This window comes from Ovis aries, chromosome 1, assembly GCF_016772045.2.
Source record: "Ovis aries strain OAR_USU_Benz2616 breed Rambouillet chromosome 1, ARS-UI_Ramb_v3.0, whole genome shotgun sequence".
Classification (NCBI taxonomy): domain Eukaryota; kingdom Metazoa; phylum Chordata; class Mammalia; order Artiodactyla; family Bovidae; genus Ovis; species Ovis aries.
The window spans coordinates 240229325-240248054 of record NC_056054.1 but is presented as its reverse complement, the minus strand read 5'-3'; the positions used below and the strand labels follow the sequence as shown (position 1 = coordinate 240248054).

Below are 18730 nucleotides of genomic sequence, written 5' to 3'. Positions count from 1 at the left end.
CTTTCTGCTGTAAGGGTGGTGTCATCTGCGTATGTGGGGTTATTGATATTTCTCCCAACAATCTTGATTCCAGCTTGTACTTCATCAGCCTGGGATTTTGCATGATGTACTCTGAATATAAGTTATATAAGCTGGGTGACAATATATAGCCTTGACCTACTCCTTTCCTAATTTGGAACCAGTCTACTATTCCATGTCCAGTTCTAACTGTTGCTTGTTGACCCGCATACAGATTTCTCAGGAGGCAGATAAGGTGGTTTGGTATTCCCCTTTCTTGAAGAATTTTCCAGTTTGTTGTGATTCAGAGTCGAAGGCTTTGGTGTAGTCAATAAAGCAGAAGTAGATGTTTTTCTGGAACTCTCTTGCTTTTTCAGTGACCCAACAGATGTTGGCAATTTGATCTCTGGTTCCTCTGCCTTTTCTAAATCCAGCTTGAACATCTGGAAGTTTACAGTTCATGTACTGTTGAAGCCTGGCTTGGAGAATTTTGAGTAATCACTTATGTTACTACTTTAATAAGTTGGAATTGTAATATTTCAGAAGAAAGATACCTTTCTTTTAAAAAAATGTGTATTTTCAAATGTTTATCCATTAACTGTAAGCTGAATGAATTCTATATGCTTATAATTTGGGGCAGATATTTGCAACTAATAGTATTATGCGTTCTGCTTCACAGGAGTTTGGTGAATATGGTGATCTATTTCAAATGAAGGTGTAAATAAGAAAACTACTTTTTTAAACTATAAATCACATATACTCTATTGAGGTACTACAGTTATGTGGCAGGATAGATTTGGCAAAGTGTTTCAGCTAAATTTGCTTTTGCCCCATTGGTTCTGAGAGGAGTCAAGTTGCCTTTGGCCTGGAGACCCTTCATCAACAAGTCCACAAGTTGAAGGATGGGGTTTTTAGTTGATATGTGGGCAACCAAAAAGGCACATATCCCTGTTCCAGCAAGAGAGGAGTGCTCAGGAGATCCTGTGAGGGTCACCCCGCATGGGTCCTTTTCTAGAGTCCACCCTCAATGTACGGCTGCCCCTTTGCCTAATCTTATAGACTATAACATGTTCTCCCCTATATGTTCTGCTATATGATTAGTCATTATATTTTTACCCTTATTTCATAAATAGACAAAGAAGAGGAGGCTACATAGTTCTTCCAAAATAAAACACACAAAAAGTAGGTCAAACTCAAGCCAAGATGGAGTGAGAGGGGTTTACTTTATCACCTAAAACAGCTACTGAAATATTATATAGTCATATAGATATATGGGCTTCCCTGGTGGCTCAGAGGTTAAAGCATCTGCCTCCAATGTGGGAGACCTGGGTTCAATCCCTGGGTCGGGAAGATCCCCTGGAGAAGGAAATGGCAATCCACTCCAGTATTCTTGCCTAGAGAATCCCATGGACGGAGAAGCCTAGTAGGTTACAGTCCACGGGGTCGCAAAGAGTTGGAGCGACTTCACCTTCACCTTCATAGATATATACTTTATATATATGAAACAATGATTTTCAAGACAGTGGACATCAGCCGTCAAAGGGCAGTATTCTCTGAGGGTGAGGAGACAAATGGAGTAAGCCCCAGATCACTGCCTGGAGAAAGTGCCAGGCCATAACTCAGAAAAGGATACTCCAGAAGGAGCTCCCAAGTCCCCCAGAGTTAAGGGGATGGAGCTGGTGTCCAGAGAGGCAAGGAGCTAGAGCTCACAGAGCAGAGTACCAGACACTGGAGAGCCTTACAAAGAAAGAGCATGGAGATCTGAAAGGTCCCCTCTGTGCTGCGGTGCATGTGAATGAGTAATCTCCCGAAAGGATTAGAGGCAACAACCCCAGAGATGATACAGAACCAGAAATTCCCACTAGCCAGAGGGGCAGAACTCAAAACTCATGGGGCATCAGGTGGCATACTCAGAAGGGTTTTGTTTCAGGAATAGGAAAAAATTAGACTAAATGCTGCTCTAGGCTTCCCTTGTGGTTCAGATGGTAAAGAGTCTGCCTGCAATGCAGGAGACTCACATTCAATTCCTGGATTGGGAAGATCCCCTGGAGGAGGGCATGGAAATCCACTACAGTATTCTTGCCTGGAGAATCCCATGTACTGACAAGCCTGGCGGACTACAGTCCGTGGGGTGGCAAAGAGTAGGACATGACTGAAAAGCAACTAACATACAGAAATGTTGCTCTGGTCCCATCTAACAAACAAGCTTAAAAGCCAGATCTGAAGGAATCAAACTACAATTTAACTGCTTCCCAGAACGTAGTTGGAGAATTTATGTAGGAATACAAGAACATCCAATATCCAACAAAGTAAAAACAAAGTTCACGGTGTTTAGTATCCATTCAAAAGTTATCAGGCATGCAAAGAAGCATGAAAACAAAAATCCATAAAAATAAAAAAAAGTCAATTAATAGAAACAGACCTAGTAATGACACAGATGATAAAATTCATTTACAAGGACATTGGATGACTATATAACTACATTCCATATGTTCAAGAAGCCGGAGGAATGTTTGAACATATTGAAGCAACATACACAATATTAAAAAGTCTGAAATAGAATTTCTGGAGCTGAAAACTCAAACTTTGTTTGACCACGTTCCTTCCACTGCCTGCACCATATTCTTGCCTGTATCATGAGTTTGATCCGAGCAGCCTAATACTTCATACTTGCTTAATACTGAAATTCCCAGGTGAATACTCCCTTTAAGAGGAGTTTACCATCTGAAGACAACAGACTTCCTGAAGGGCTCCAGTTGGCCCTTTCCCATCTCTGATTCCCTGCAGCCTGTCTCTGGCTCCTGAAGCAAATGGCACCATTGTCAGATGGACTGACACTCCACTGTAGCACAGATATCTCAACAAAGTAGCAGCTAGAAGTCCTCAACATGGCATTTTCTGAATTCTAAGAGTTTACATTATTGGTCCACTATTTCTTATCTTGATTTTCTATCTCACTAGAAAACTCTACAGCTTGAAAAAGCATGAAATTTGTTCTCTTCACCCAAAATGAAATTAAAATGGAAGTTAGTACTTTTGTAGCTCTCCACTCTTCCCATCCAAGGCACTGTGTATAAAATCATGAACTGTGTTCTTCCAGATCATGAAACAGTTAACCAAAATGTGCATGTTGCCTTTTTACAGAATTCAGAATATGCTCATGAGAATTCAACTATTTCTCCAACCAAGCTAAAACACAAATTTACTTGTCTAAAAAGTTTTACTAGGGCTAAGACTTCTCTGGTGGCTCAGAATCTGCCTGTGATGCATGAGACCCTGGATTGGGAAGATCTCCTGGAGAAGGGAATGGAAACCCCTTCCAGGATTCTTGCCTGGAGAATCCCATGGACAGAGGAGCCTGGCGGGCTACAGTCCATGGTGCTGCAAACAGTTGAAGATGACTGAGTGACTAACATTTTCAGTTTCATGATCCCAAGAAATGTATATGCTAGCCAAATGTTACTATTCATCAGACATACTCCATATTCCTCCAGTATTAATTATGTGTAACTCCCTCAATGTACTCACCTTATCAATAGCACATATAGTCTCTCTAGGTACTTGTGTGTGTGTGTGTTCCTAAACCACAGTAAATGAATTTAGAAAATAGTGTCAGAAACACAAACGCAGCCTTGAAACACAAATGTGTAGATAATTTCATGCTTGGAATATCACATTTCACTTCAAAAACATTTGACAAGGAAGTTTTCAAAAATAAATATCTTTCAGTACTTACTAAAAATATTTTAAAATTTAACCTCATCACCAATTATATAACCAGGACCATTTGGTCCTTATGGCTCTATGAAATGACATCGGGTGCTTTCACTACTGACCATCTTTTGGGCACTAGATGATATTTTTGAATAAAAGTTAAAATAACATGCAGTAACCAAATTTCACAGACTGTGTGCTATATTCACCTACATGGAGACATCACTTTAGTGAAATGCAACACAGCTCTAGAAAACATAACCGTATATTCTCCAAAATATAAAAAGGAAAAAGGAAAGATAAATTGCTATCAAGATCAAATAATCAAGGAGACACAGTCCTGGCTGCCATTCTGCACAAGTTCTCAGACTCTGCACCAGAGCAGTCTCATGAGAGTTGTTGCTGTTTAGTGCTTCTTTGTCCATAGGATTCTCCAGGCAAGAAATCTGGAGTGGGTTGCCATTCCCTTCCCTAGGGCATCTTCCCGACCCAGGGATCAAAACTGAGTCTTCTGCATTGGCAGGCAGATTCTTTACCATTGAGCCACCAGGGCAGCCCTCTCATGAAAGCAGGGGTGGGTAATAACCTCATCCCATCATATCTCTGATGGGTAGCAGGTGTCTTCCTGCTACCTGAAAATCCTGTCGTGGGTTGTTGTTGCATGTGGAAATCCCTTATTATAAAAACACTGGAATGGGGGTCTGCAGCATGTCGCTGGGGCTTCAAATCTGTTTTCTTATTTGTAAATTTGGATCCTAAATTGTAAACTGGCACTCCTAGAACTAAATTTGATCTGCTAAAGAGTTCTGTTTAGTTCCATGCAGTGTTACTTTTTTTTCCATTTACTTTAGTTGAAAACATTTCAAAATAAGACATTCCATCTAAAGTTTGAAATTTCCAGCTTGCCTTAAAAAAAACTCAGCCTGTATCTCCCCCAGTCACAACTGACACAATCAAGATTCCCCATCCCCACATCCTCTGAGAAAGGGGAAAGGTCCACCACCATGCCTGCTTCACCCATCTCTGTTACTCCCAGTGCCTGTAAGTATTTAAACATGTGAACCTCAGAGCATGTAATTTCCAGGGCCCATTCCAGCAATAAAATGTTATAAATCTCTAATTCAAGTTGTTTCAATGAAAGCACAAGACGGTAGAGCATTATAGATTATAGATTCAACTACATTATAGGTTAAAATAGACCTTCTTGGGAAGTCTGACAATGAAGACCCCATTTAGAATATAGTAATTGTGTATGTTTACAGGGATAAAGGGCAAACATACAGTTTATGGGTGGCCCACCTGGCAGGTATGGGATTTGATTGCATCACAAATGCTCCCCTCCTACTCTTTCACTGTGGCTTCTTCTTTGTCTTTGGATGTAGAATATCTTGCTTGGCATTATTTTTATGGATGGTTCTTTAGCAATTCGTTGTGATTTTGATGTTTTCATAAGAGGAGATAAGCTCAAGTCCTCCTACTCCACTATTGTGTCTCTGCTTTCCCTGGTGTTTCTAAGGGCATAGATATATATTCCTATATTTCTCTCAAGAAGAAAAGCAATAAATTTGACCCCTAAATTTACTCCTATAGCACAAATTTCTGTGACTTCCTGATCCACACTAAGATAAAGCTACACTCCAAAGCTAAATCAAAAGTCCATAGTTACAGAATGACTTTTTATGTAGAGAACATCTTAATTTGCTGGTATAACATGAACCATGTAATTTATCTAGAAAATGGCTTTAAGCTGATGGTTGGCATGCATATTACAATGCATACTGAAATAGATTGATTTCTAAACATATTTTCTCTGGATTAGAACCTCTTCATATCCAAAATTATTATCATATTATGTTATGTTCACAAAGTTCTAATGAACTTCACAAATCTGCCTGCTCTATTCTGAGTACAAAAATATTCAGCCTAATTTGTTTTTCCATTATTTTATACAGTAATAGAGTAATATCAGAAATGTTATTACCAGAAACAATATAACGTTTTATAATTATTAGACAGTGAATCTTGTGAAGTCATATTTAAAAAAAAAAACAATTACCACATGTTAAATCAAATAATTCAAGGAAGAGACTTATATGAATACTAGGGGAGCTATTGGCAAAGAAAGTTTTTTGTCTGAATCCTGCACTTGGAAATTTTTGCCATTTAATTAGGTATGATTCATCAACCAAAGGTCTATAGTGTGATATTTTTCCCCTCCCAGCTTAAAGTAAACTTAAAATTATCTGAACTATAGATGTTTATTCTTTCACTTATTTTAGAAATGGATCCTTCCTGGATCTTTTCCATTGCTTTACCGAATAGCAAGTGGTATCACCATACTGTACTGTACTGACAGAACTCTAACATTATTCCAATCTGTTTCTTGGATATACATATACATATGTATAATTATATATATAAAGTATAATTTTATGGGGTAATTTACCTAGTATTTGATGGGGACATATGAATATATATTGAAAACATATAAAATGACAGTAATAATAGATGACATTTACTGAATGTTTAGCAATCTCTCCCCCTCCAAGTTTCATTTAACCTTCATATTAACAGCAAATTTTTATCCTGTTTTAAAAGGTGAGGAGACTAAGGCTCAAAGAGAATGAGTAAATTAACCAGTTACAAGATTAGTCAGAGCCTGAGCCAGGATCTTAACTGACCTTTGTGACTGCAAAGCCTATAGTTTGTTTTGCATGATGCCTGCCAGCCAGCAGACACTGCTAACATTAATGTTCCCTTTTCAGATTCTCAGTGCTGAATATTTACTGCTTGACATAAGATTAGCTTTCCACTTCAGCCATATATTAAACTTGTTTTTATGATATATAGTCTATTCATGTGAATGGGTTGTAACAAACTATCTTTTGAGGAAACTATTTTAAATATAGAATATCACAACGTTCCTACAAGGGAAGGTAGGAGTTTTGTCATCTCATTCCCATTTATCAGAGCAAAGTCCAGTGACGGTTTAATGATTTGCCTAAGGTCTCAATTTCTAGAACAGCAAAGAAAAAGCCACGAAGTCCTCCATCTCTCAGTTCCAGGCTAGTGTTAGTTCTCAGTCCTTTTTTCCCTCTGCTAAGCCCTGCAATCAGCTGATTTCTGCTCTTCAACTTCTTGAATTATGTCACTTTTTACTCAATGCTATTGGTTTTATATATTTATAAGATTCAGCATCAGCATTTACTGTATCTTTTACCTCCTAGTTCTAAGTGTTTCCATCTGATCACCTATCTTTGTTCTTTATGGTGTTTTGCTTTATTTCGGTTTTACCCCAATTATCCAGGAAAGGCTGCCTGCGTCTTTTGAAAGCTCTGATGTTCTCAATGAAAAGACCTTCTGAATGACCTTGCTTGTCTCCCATGGAGTTACGTATCACAACTTCAAATACCCCACTAAAATGTTACCCATTTGGCATCAGTATACAGAAAAGGCTGCATTCTGTGATAAGAAGTACAGTGGTGTTTTCCTAGTGAGAGAACAGACTTCTTAATGGGGAAAAGAAGAAGTATAATTTCCTCAGATTTAGCTGGTATTTCAAACATAATGGTGCTTTTCTTGCAGGACTAGTCTATAAGAAATTTGTAGGGAAAGTCCACAGGAACCAATGCAACAATTAAAATTTTGGTCATAGAATTCTATTAATATTGTTAATAGAGTTTCATTTAGAAACTCTTTTTTCCAGAAATGTTCTTCAGCTACAAAAACAACTACTCATTGCCCTTATGGATCATAAAAAGCAGTTGGGCAGAGGAGATACAGAACAGAGACTCAAACTAAGTAATTGAAACTCTGGTTCACAGACTTCAAGAGATTATTGTTTGTAACTAAGTATGTTTATCCTCTCTTACTTTACTTGATTTAATTCTGAGAGCCTTAATGACAGGCTACATTCAGTGCATTGATCCACAGAGAAAAAAAAAGCCTAATATCCAATCAAAGATGAAATTACATTCAAATATTGTAAAATCAGTTGGGACACTAATGATTCAGATTGACACAGCAGTTGCCTATGGCAGTGATGCCACCAGAGGGCAGGGCTTGACTTCCGGAATTGCTTCCCTCTAGAGGCAACTGGGGTTACTATAGGAACCATCAAATCCCTTGAAGACCCTATGATGAATCTAAGTTCAAATTCTCTCTTCCGTTGTTCTTGTACAGAATCCTAGAATTCTGGAAAATGCTCAAAGAGGATAATTTCTAGAAAGATCTGACATAACAGATATTTAGTCAGCTCACAACTTTGGACCCTCTAATAAGAGTTGGACTGTGAAGAAAGCTGAGCACCAAAGAATTGATGCTTTTGAACTGTGGTGTTGAAGAAGACTCTTGAGAGTCCCTTGGACTGCAAGGAGATCCAACCAGTCCATTCTGAAGGAGATCAGCCCTGGGATTCCTTTGGAAGGAATGATGCTAAAGCTGAAACTCCAGTACTTTGGCCACCTCATGAGAAGAGTTGACTCATTGGAAAAGACTCTGATGCTGGGAGGAACTAGGGGCAGGAGGAGAAGGGGACGACAGAGGATGAGATGGCTGAATGGCATCACTGACTCGACGGATGTGAGTTTGAGTGAACTCCGGGAGTTGGTGATGGACAGGGAGGCCTGGCATGCTGCAGTTCATGGGGTCGCAAGAGTTGGACATGACTGAGCGACTGAACTGAACTGAACTGAACTGAACTGAATAAGTATTCAACATAACCTTGAACATTTGAAGGCCACCTGACAGAATTTTATCTTTTGAGGAATCTCAAAAGTAGTTTTCCTGGGAAGATATAAATATAATACATGAAACAAAACCACCAATAAAATATACTGTATAATTAACTCATCCCATGAAAGATGCGAGCTACAGGTTATCAGGAATTGAAACGGGAAAAGAAACATCCAAACTAGAAAAGCTTCTCAATAACAGCACTATTGACATCTTCGACCAGACTGTGGGAGTCTGTCCTGTGCCTTGTAAGATGCTGAGCAATATCTTTGGTCTCTACTCTCTAGGTGCTATTAATACCCCCTTCTCTTGCTCACCCTGTTATGAGAACCAAAAATGTTTCCAGACATTGAGAAATGTCTCCAGAGGGCAAAATTACCCCTGATTAAGAAGCGCCAAACCAGAGTGTGAAGAGATGACTTTACCAAAACAAAAAGAACTGAGCCTTGAAACTTTAAAATGCCAAAAATATAAGGATCTGCGTTCTAAGCCTCACTTTTTTCATCTCAAGAGCGGGAATAATGGTGCCTTCCCTCATAAGCCTTGTATTAGTTTGCCAGTTCTGCCACAACAAAATGACAACAGAAATTTATTTTCTCACAGTTTGGGAAGGTCAAGGTCAGAGTACCAGCAGGGCTGGTTTCTGGTGACACCTTTCTTTATCACTTGAAGACAGTCATCTTCTCACTGTGTTCACATGACTTCTCCTCTGTGCAAGCGCATTCCTGTCTGGTGTGTCTCCCCCTTACAAGGACACCAGTCATACTGGATTAGGGCTCCAACCTCATGACCTCATTTAACCTTAATTACCTCTTCAAATGCCCTGTCTCCAAATATAGTCACATTGGAGATTCAGACTTCAGCCTATGAATTTGGTGTGAGCATGTGCTCAGTTGCTCAGTTGTGTCTCACTCTTGGCAACCCCATGGACTGTAGCCACCAGGCTCCTCTGTCCATGGGATTCTCCAGGCAAGAATACTAGACTGGATTGCCATTTCCTCCTCCAGGAGATCTTCCCAACCCAGGGACTAAAACCTGCATCTCTTGTGTCTCCTGCACTGGCAGGCAGATTCTTTACCACCGAGCCACCTGGGAAGTCCCATGAATTTGTTGTGAAACAGGCAGAGACACAATTTCATTCAAAAGAGGACTCTTACAGAGATGAAAGAAAGTAGCCCAATACTTGGAGAAGGAAACGGCAACCCACTCCAGTATTCTTGCCTGGAGAATCCCAGGGACGGGGGAGCCCAGTGGGCTGCTGTCTACGGGGTCGCAGAGAGTCGGACACGACTGAAGCGACCTAGCAGCAGCAGCACAATACTTGAAATACAGTAAGCATTCAATATCATAAACATTACTATTGTTAATGGTAAGCCACTAGTATTGTAACTCCTCTATGTGAATCAGATACCAGAGGAAACAAAGAGTAGAAAATGGTTATACGTTGAGTAAGTTTGTCTGAACACTTGTGTGTCACTTTGTGCTGAAGTTACACAGTTGAAAGGTTTAAACAGATATTTTCCCCACTGACATATATAAGTATCTCAAACATGTGCTGGTTTCCTTTATGCAAAGGTCAAAGGGCAGTGGATTCAGCATCTCTAGCATCTGATGAGTAGTAAATGATCCAGAAATAAATGTTTAAGTGCTTTGGGAATTTTCTATGTGTAAAGAAATTCTATGTAAATATTTCTCCAAGAGGAGGCTTGAGAATGATAATTTACATTCACCCTCTTAATTTGATTTATAGGCTTCACCAGTCTTACAAGAGATAAGAACAAAAATAAATTAGGAAAGAAAGGGAATAAACAGTTTGAAACAGTCATGGTCTTCAGTTGGAACCAAATAACTGTGGAGATTTTGAAACTGTGAAGGAACATGGGCCTTCTTCTGCCAAAAATATTTATTTATAAAAACTAGAGTGTGTTAGACATTTCTACCACACTGGCTTATCATACGAAATTTCTGCTGGCTCAAGTGAAACCATGCTGCCCCATATCCTACTGTGAGGTTTCCTCCTTAACCACGAGTGCTTTCCAATTGGAGGCTTGTAGCTTCGAGAAACAGAACAGAGTCAGCTTAGCTAGCTAGAAAAACAAGAGGAGAGGTTTTATATCTTATGAAAAAAGGGAAGCACTAACAGGATTGTTGTTACAGAAAGTTCAGTAAGAATGGAGTTGATGTTGACAGTTGCTGAGCTGAACAGCTTTATTGTTGGTAATAAAAGCAGAAATTGCTTGCTGAAGGTGAAGGCAAGAAAAGATAGGAATTGCTATGGCCAAGTTAAAAACAAGATGGTGGTCTCGGTGTGCCATAGAATGTTTGAGAACATTCACCTTATCCTTAAAGAGTTGCTGCTGGATGAGTTATGTGCAACCTCACTGCATAGCTTTTGTGTGCAAAAATGCTATTATTCCCCTTTACAAACCAAGGGATGCATTTATTCTATGTTTATAGGAGAAACAAACTATCCAAGGCAAAGAAGTACATTATCTTATGCAACTCTTGGAAAGAGTTCATTTTTTCCTCCTGCTCAGACTGCACACAAATACTGGGAATATATTTTAATTTCAAATCTGATGTGTGACATCTGGTAACTCATTTATTGCTAATAAAGTTTTCACAGGAAGCAGCAGTCACCGGTATCTCATTGTATTTTTCAGTTGGCAAAGTGTTGTTTACCTTTTATTGGCCCAGCATCCATGCCCCTTATCACAGGCTGATTAATGAGAAAACACAAGTAGCCCCACATAGAAATGAATGGAGAGGTAAATAATGGGAGATGGAATGGTCTAAACTTTTCTATTGAAATCAGTGGTGTAGTATCATTGTAATTTATATTTTAAAATTATATAGTATTCACCTATGGCTGATTCATGTTGATGTTTGGCAGAAACCAAGACAATACTGTAAAGCAATTATCCTTCAATAAAAAATAAATAAATTTAATTAAAATTAAAATAATTATATAGGTATTCAAGAGAATGATGAGAACTGGGACAACTGTTCAAAAGCTTGTCAGCAGTGCCTTTTTAGACTCCCTCTCTGAGTCTTTCCACCTCTTTCTGATCCCTTAGCTTCTTCTATTTTCAGAGTCACACATAGTTTTCTAATCCTTCTTACCATATTTGCTTGCAGAGGAAAAATTAGTCACTTACACCACAGTGTGATTTTAATAAAGCTAATGAAAGTCTTAAAGCTACAGGATCTCATAGCAACTCCACATACATGACCTCATTAGTTTCTCACAACAGTAAGGTGAGCCAGAATGGACAGGTATTTTTTGCTTCATTAACATTATTGTTATTTATCATTTATTATAATATTATCATTTATTATCATTATCATTTATTATTATCATTATCATCATTTTCCAGATGAATAAGATGAGTCACAGGTTAAGTACAAAAGTAAAAGCTCCATAGCTCATGAGAGGGAAATTGTGTCCTTGATTCTGACCTTTTGACTCCCAGCCCCACGATCCTCTACTACCTTAACTCTGACTCTCACCTGAGTCAGTGTGTCTCCTCCCCCAGGTAGATCTTCATTCTAATGAGAGTACAGAAATGGGTATCACTCAATCCAGTTAAAGAAATTCCTAGGAGTAGGTACAAGAGTTATTTGACTAGATGACCTCCTGTTGGGCTGCACTTAAGCTACGCTAGTCTTAAATGTTTAAAAGAAATACACAGCTTAATGAGTAATTCTCAAGCTGCATTTAAGAAGTTGTTCTATTTCTTCAGGTTTTAACACCTTGAAAGGGTCAAACGAAAATATTTAGCTGATGGTACTTTCATTGTGTGTTGGATTTGATTTTGCCTATGAATCACGAAGGGCTTCCCAGGTGGTTCAGTGGTAAAGAATCCACCTGCCGATGCAGGAGATGCAGGAGACACGGGTTCAATCCCCGGGTCAGGAAGATCCCCTGGAGAAGGAAATGGAAACCCAATCCGGTATTCTTGCCTGGGAAATTTCATGGACAAAGGAGCCTGGAGTGCTATGGATTACAGGCTCATAGAGTCGCAAAGAGTCAAGCACAACTTAGTGAGACCAGACAACAGCAGTGAATCATGAAAGGCACAGAGCCTGTCAGCAAAGGCTGCAAATGAAGATGCCAGTATGGCAGTGTTTTGGTTTTTGTGTTGTTGTTTGGTTTTTTTTTTTGTAAATTAATTAATTTATTTTAATTGGAAGCTAATTACTTTACAATATTGTAGTTGTTTTTGCCATACATTCACATGAATCAACCATGGGTGTACATCCTGAACCCCCACCTCCCTCCCCATCCCATCCCTCAGGATTGTCCCAGTACACCAGCCCTGAGCACCCTGTCTCATGCATTGAACCTGGACTGGCAATCTATTTCCCATATGGTAATATACATGTTTCAGTGCTGTTCTCGCAAATCATCCCACCCTCGCCTTCTCCCACAGAGTCCTTTTTTGTTGTCTCTTTTGCTGTCTCACATATAGGGTCATCATTACCATCTTTCTAAGTTCCATATATATGTGTTATTATACTGTATTGGTGTTTTTCTTTCCGACTTACTTCACTCTGTATCATAGGCTCCAGTTTCATCCACCTCATTAGAACTGATTCAAATGCATTCTTTTTAGTAGCTGAGTCATAGTCCATTGTGTATATGTACCAAATCTTTCTTATCCATTCACCTGCCAGTGGGCATCTAGGTTGCTTCCATGCCCTAGCTATTGTAAACAGTGCCGCAATGAACTTTGGGGTACCCGTGTCTCTTTCAATTCTGGATTCCTCGGTGTGTATGCCCAGCAGTGGGATTGTTGGGTCATATGGCAGTTCTATTTCCAGTTTTCTAAGGGTTTTTAAAAGTGTATGCCAGAATCGCCTGGAGGGCTCATTAAAATAGCTTATTGGATACCACCCACAGAGTTTCTGATTCAGTAGATATTAGATGGGGCCTAAGATTTGCATTCCAAAGAAATTCCCAGGTGATGGTGCTGCTGCTGTTCCAGAGACTGCGTTTTCAGAACCATTGCTAGAAAGCTTAGGTAAGTGACTTATGTGAGAGAAGCACCTGTGCTGTACTGTCCAGTTTGGTGGCCAGGCCCAAGCAGTCTCTGAGACTTGAAGTGTGGCTAGCCACATTTGAACTAGAATATGCTGGGGAAAAAAAAAAAAAAAAACTATACTGGATTTTGGAAACTTGGTGAAAAATAAAGTAAAAGATCTCAATAATTTCTGGATTGAATACATGTTGAAATGACAATATTTTGGATATACTGGGTTAAATATTATTATTTTTAATGTGGCTACTAGAAAAGTTTTAATTGCATATGTAGCTAACATTTTTCTTTTGAACAGCACTAGCCGAAAGAATCAGAAACTAGAGAATGATGGGGATTAGTGAACCACAGAACATTCAAATCCCAGAAGTTATAAACCCTTTGTGGGGAGCCAAAGAAAATACATCTGTTGGTCAGACTGAGCCTGAGGGCCTCACTCTTTACCCAGATATTTGCCACTACAACATAAACACAGATACTATGCAATATCATTTTACCTTTCTCTCAGCATTAATCAAGTACCATGCTATAATCATTGAAGCAAAAGCATTAGATTATAATAATGAAAAATATTTCTGTTGAACTTCTGAATGAAAAAAAATCCATTAATCTTTTGAAGTTATCAGTTTTCTTTCATTAAATTCATTTCACTTATCCTTGCATTATATAGAAAGGCTGTGTTTTCAAAGTACCTTCATATCTTCCAAAGACCTAACTTTTTAAATTTAACAACCTATGAAACAGAAGTGAGAACTGGTGTTGGTATTCTTATACAAAATATTTTATAATATTTAAGAGATAATAAAGTAAGAAACTAAATTACTTATGTAGTGGTTCAAACAGTAAAGAATCTGTCTGCAGTGCAGGAGCCATGAGTCCAATGCCTAGGTCAAGGAAATCTGCTACAGAAGAGAATGGCTACACACTCCAGTATTCTTGCCTAAAAAAAAAAAAATCCTATGGACAGAAGATCCTGGTGGGCTACAGTCCATGGAGTTGCAGAGTCAGACACAACTGAGTGACTCATGCTTAGAATACTGATTTTAGGGACAAAACAAGCCCTTGAACTATACTCTAGTCCAGTGCTTTCTCTGCCAAACCACTCTGCTGTCTTTCCATCTCTACAACATATTAATGTAAAAAAGTAAATTAAGCATAGCAAACTGAACTGTATTTGAGGAAAAAAACCTGTGATAAAATCAAAATCTAATGAACATTACCCTTTGTTGTTATTTAGTCACTCAGTCACATCTTTGGGGTCACTTTGTGACCCCATGGATTGCAGCATGTCAGACTCCCCTGTCCTTCACCATCTCCCAGAGTTTGCTCAAACTTATGTCCATAGAGCTGGTGATGCCATCCAGCCATCTCATCTTCTGTCATCCCTTTCTCTTCCTGCCTTCAATCTCTCCAAGTATCAGCGTCTTTTCTAATGAGTCAGCTCTTCGCATTAGGTGTCCAAAGTATTGGAGCTTCAGCTTAGCATCAGTCTTTCCAATGAATACTCAGGACTGATTTCCCTTAGGATTGACTGGTTTGATCTCCTTACATCCAAGGGACTCTCAAAACTCTTCTCCATCACCACAGTTCAAAACCATCAATTCTTCAGCTCATTCTCTTAGCACAAAAGTCCATTTAACTCTTCAAAGCATTAACTAATATAATACTTTGAAGTATTATACTACTTAGTATATTACTGTGAGGTTCCTTTATAATACTCTGACCCCACCTCTGTTTTACCTAGGCAACTGAACCACTGTAAGAAAGTGAAAGTGTTAGTCACTTAGTCGTGTCCGACTCTTTGCAGCCCCATGGATGGCAGACTGCCAGAGTCCTCTGTCCATGGAATTCTCCAAGCAAGAATACTGGAGTGGGTTGCCATTCTCTTCTCCAGGGGATCTTACCAATCCAACGATCAAACTCAGGTCTCCTGCACTGCAGACATGTTCTTTACTGTCCGAGCCACCAGGGAAGGCCCAAACTACTGTAAGCATTTGCTAAACTTTAAAAAGTTGTATTTTCCTCACAAAGAATTTGAGAGTAGGTTCGTTTCAAATAAGTTATTTTAATAATAACACATTGTACCACTTTTTTCATATTGATGTTATCTTGACTCCCTAACAGCAAAGTATGCTTTTAATTTTGTCTTGCAACCACGAACCAATCTGTCTTTACCCTGGCAACTGGAACTGCCAGTGAATAACACAGGGGTGCATGAGAGGTTCACAATCTTTGATCATAAATGGAGTAAAAATAACTAGTCAAGATCATGTTGTTGTTGTTGTTCAGTTGCTAAGTCGTGTCTGACTATTTGAGACCCCATGGACTGGAGTATGCCAGGCCTCCCTGTCCCTCACCATCTCCCAGTGTTTGCCCAAGTCTATGTCCATTGAATCAGTGATGCTTTCCAACCATCTCATCCTCTGTCTAGATCATGTCCAAACTTATAATCTTGACTTCATCAACCTAGAGTCACAACCAGATATCCAAATGCCCTGCTGAGGAAACATTTCTTTGGGTAGATAATTAATTTTTTTAAAAAAATGGGAAGAACACACTATCACTATAACATAATGAACTTATGCAATTTAGTCACTCTGTCATGTCCAACTCTTTGCAACCCCAAGACTGAAACACGCCAGGCTTCCTTGTCCTTCACTATCTCCTGGAGTTTGCTCAAACTCATATCCATTGAGTCAGTGATGCCATGCAACCATCTCATCCTCTGTCACCCCCTTCTCCTCCTGTCCTCAATCTTTCCCAGCATCAGGGTCTTTTCCAGTCAGTCAGCTTAACTCAGTGATCTTAAGTAGAGCTTATTTATCTTCAATAAAAGGCAAAATTCTTTTCATTTCATTTTTAATAAAAAAAAAAGAGTTCTTAGATCTAGTTATACAATGTTATTAAATCACTGTGACACTAATAATCCCTATATCAACAGATAAATAGTTGGCTGATTTTATGATTTATCAGGTAATTTCTACTTGTCAGGCCATTATTGCCTTTGTCTTCAAAAGATGCATACCTATTCAGAAAAAAGATTATGAAATTTCAGTGTTTCAGGTTTTTTGAAGCATGACAATAGAGAGGTCTGGAGAAGCTAAGTGACTCATTCAAGGTCACCTAGCCAATGATTTGAAAAGCCAAAATTAGAATCCAGGCCTCCTTACACATTGTGCAGGACCAATTTGTAGACTATCATTCAAAGAATATTCCTGCTGCAATCAGGAAATTGGGCACTTTGGGGGAACATATACAATATACTGAATATTTAATCCTCCTAGCTTCATTAAAATTTATGGCTATGTGATTTGTATAATATTAAAAACTTTAATCTGCAATGAATTGTCATGTGGCCAACAATCTCTAGCATAAAACTCATAATACATGGAAAATCTATAATATTATCATCATTTCTTAGGGATATAAATTAATTAGTGCATCCTTTCCTTCCCGATAACTTTCCTCATACCCCTTAAAGTGGAATTTGAAATGAAGTAAAGAGTTTCTGCTCCTGATTTAAAGTCTTAAAGATGCAAATGTGGAATGGCTTCACATATAAAGTCTGGGGTTTTGTTCACAAAGTTGGATAAAGAAGCTGTTGTTGACTGAGATGCCCACCTAGGAACTGCCTCTTTCATCTGTCGAAAAAGAGGCTTGTAAACAGTCTCCAAAAGCCATAGCATTAAAATGATGTTGCCTCCTCCTTGATGGCTGAGATACTGATCTTCTGAAATGTGATTATGATTCCCTGGGGGAAATTCTGTGAGTCCATAAGTTTGAGGAATTTGGGAGTATTAAAGAACAGGAGTTCATTTATGTACAAGATTTCTTCCAAATTAGGTGCTATTTTCCTTTTCTCCTAGTCTCTGGAGTACTACTCTTTCTATACTCACTAGAAAATCTTCCATGACCTTCTGTATTTAACATAAGAAGAATATTTTTCATTAACACCAACTAGTTAAAGGAAGATTATTAAGCACCTGATTAGACTTAATCACATATCTTTCATCCCTATATTTTCTTTTTGAAATTAAAAGAAAAAAAAAGACCTCATACAACAGAAATACTCAAGAGTTTAGGACAGACAAGAGTGGGAGGAAATACCATAGGAATGAAGAGAGTTGTTTGGGGAGCTTGGGATATTCATCACAACCAACTTGTTTAAGCTCCTGATAACCAGGAGCTTCTTAAGTGGAGAGAAATTTAGTTGTAGACTAGTGTTACATTATTAGATATTAAAGTATTGAATAATTTCCAAGAAGCAAAAATTTAGTATTAACATTATATTTTCCTTGAAATTTATACCCTAACTTGGAAAGAACTTCTGAATTTCCTTTCATAGCTGAGTTCTCTAGCTTCTTGCACTATTTTGGACAAAGCAAAGGTTAGGACTGGTTGAGGATGACAGAACATTTAACCACTGTCACCAGAGTTGGTTACACTTGGTATGAACAGAAATAAGAAAGTAGTTTGCACTGCTTTCATTTCTTCTGAGAGCAGGCCATGGTGGATGATATTGATTTAGTAAGAGGGTCAGAAACCATTACTTAACCACTTAGACATACAACACTTGTATTCATTAAGTTTGAGAAGATTAAATCTGAAGTATTTAATTAATATGGCATTAATACTTTTACTACATATTTTTGTATTAAGAGAAGATTCATCTGGGAATTGCAGAGGCAAATGAAATCATCTCCAAGGAAAGTAACAGAGAAGGAGTCAGGCTGGGACTATCAACCAAAAGCATGGCATTCTCCTGTGTGTCTGACTTGAGAGTAGGTCACGTGCCTTATAATATAAACTTTCTGCCATGCTTTCTTCTACATGGCTTCGAGGATCCCCAGCATAAAGGAGAATGTCATCCAGAAATACCTGGATGCTTCATCAAAGGGCACAATGGAGAGGGTGGAGCAAGAAGGACAAGACTATAGTCTAAAGCTTATTGGATCCAAGCAACTTAACTATTTTCACCAAATAATGTATTGAGCAACTTCCAGTAAAGTTGAGGACAATGGATTAAGCAATCATGGATATTAACCTTTTTTCTCTACATTAAATATCACATTAGAGCACCGAAGAAGAATTAAGACCACATGGGCCAGGGACAGACCAACACCAGATACACAGTTGACATAAAGTTCTAATGACTTTACCAGAATGGAAATAAAGACCACTAGACTCATGTACTGAAGGCAACTGAAACTGGGTTTCCTGGTTAAAGCCAGGAACTGGAAAACTAC

The 18730-nt window shown here is 38.6% G+C and overlaps 1 protein-coding gene across 3 annotated transcripts in view; it reads left to right on the top strand.

The window, feature by feature from the left end:
* AGTR1 (angiotensin II receptor type 1) overlaps positions 1 to 18730 on the top strand; it is a 52891-nt gene that overhangs the window by 24427 nt on the left and 9734 nt on the right. The window contains exons 3-4 of one of the 3 annotated variants that reach the window (XM_060411544.1): positions 7894 to 9776; positions 11109 to 15470. The gene's annotated coding sequence lies outside the window, so the exon portion shown is untranslated. 3 annotated transcript variants of the gene reach the window in all.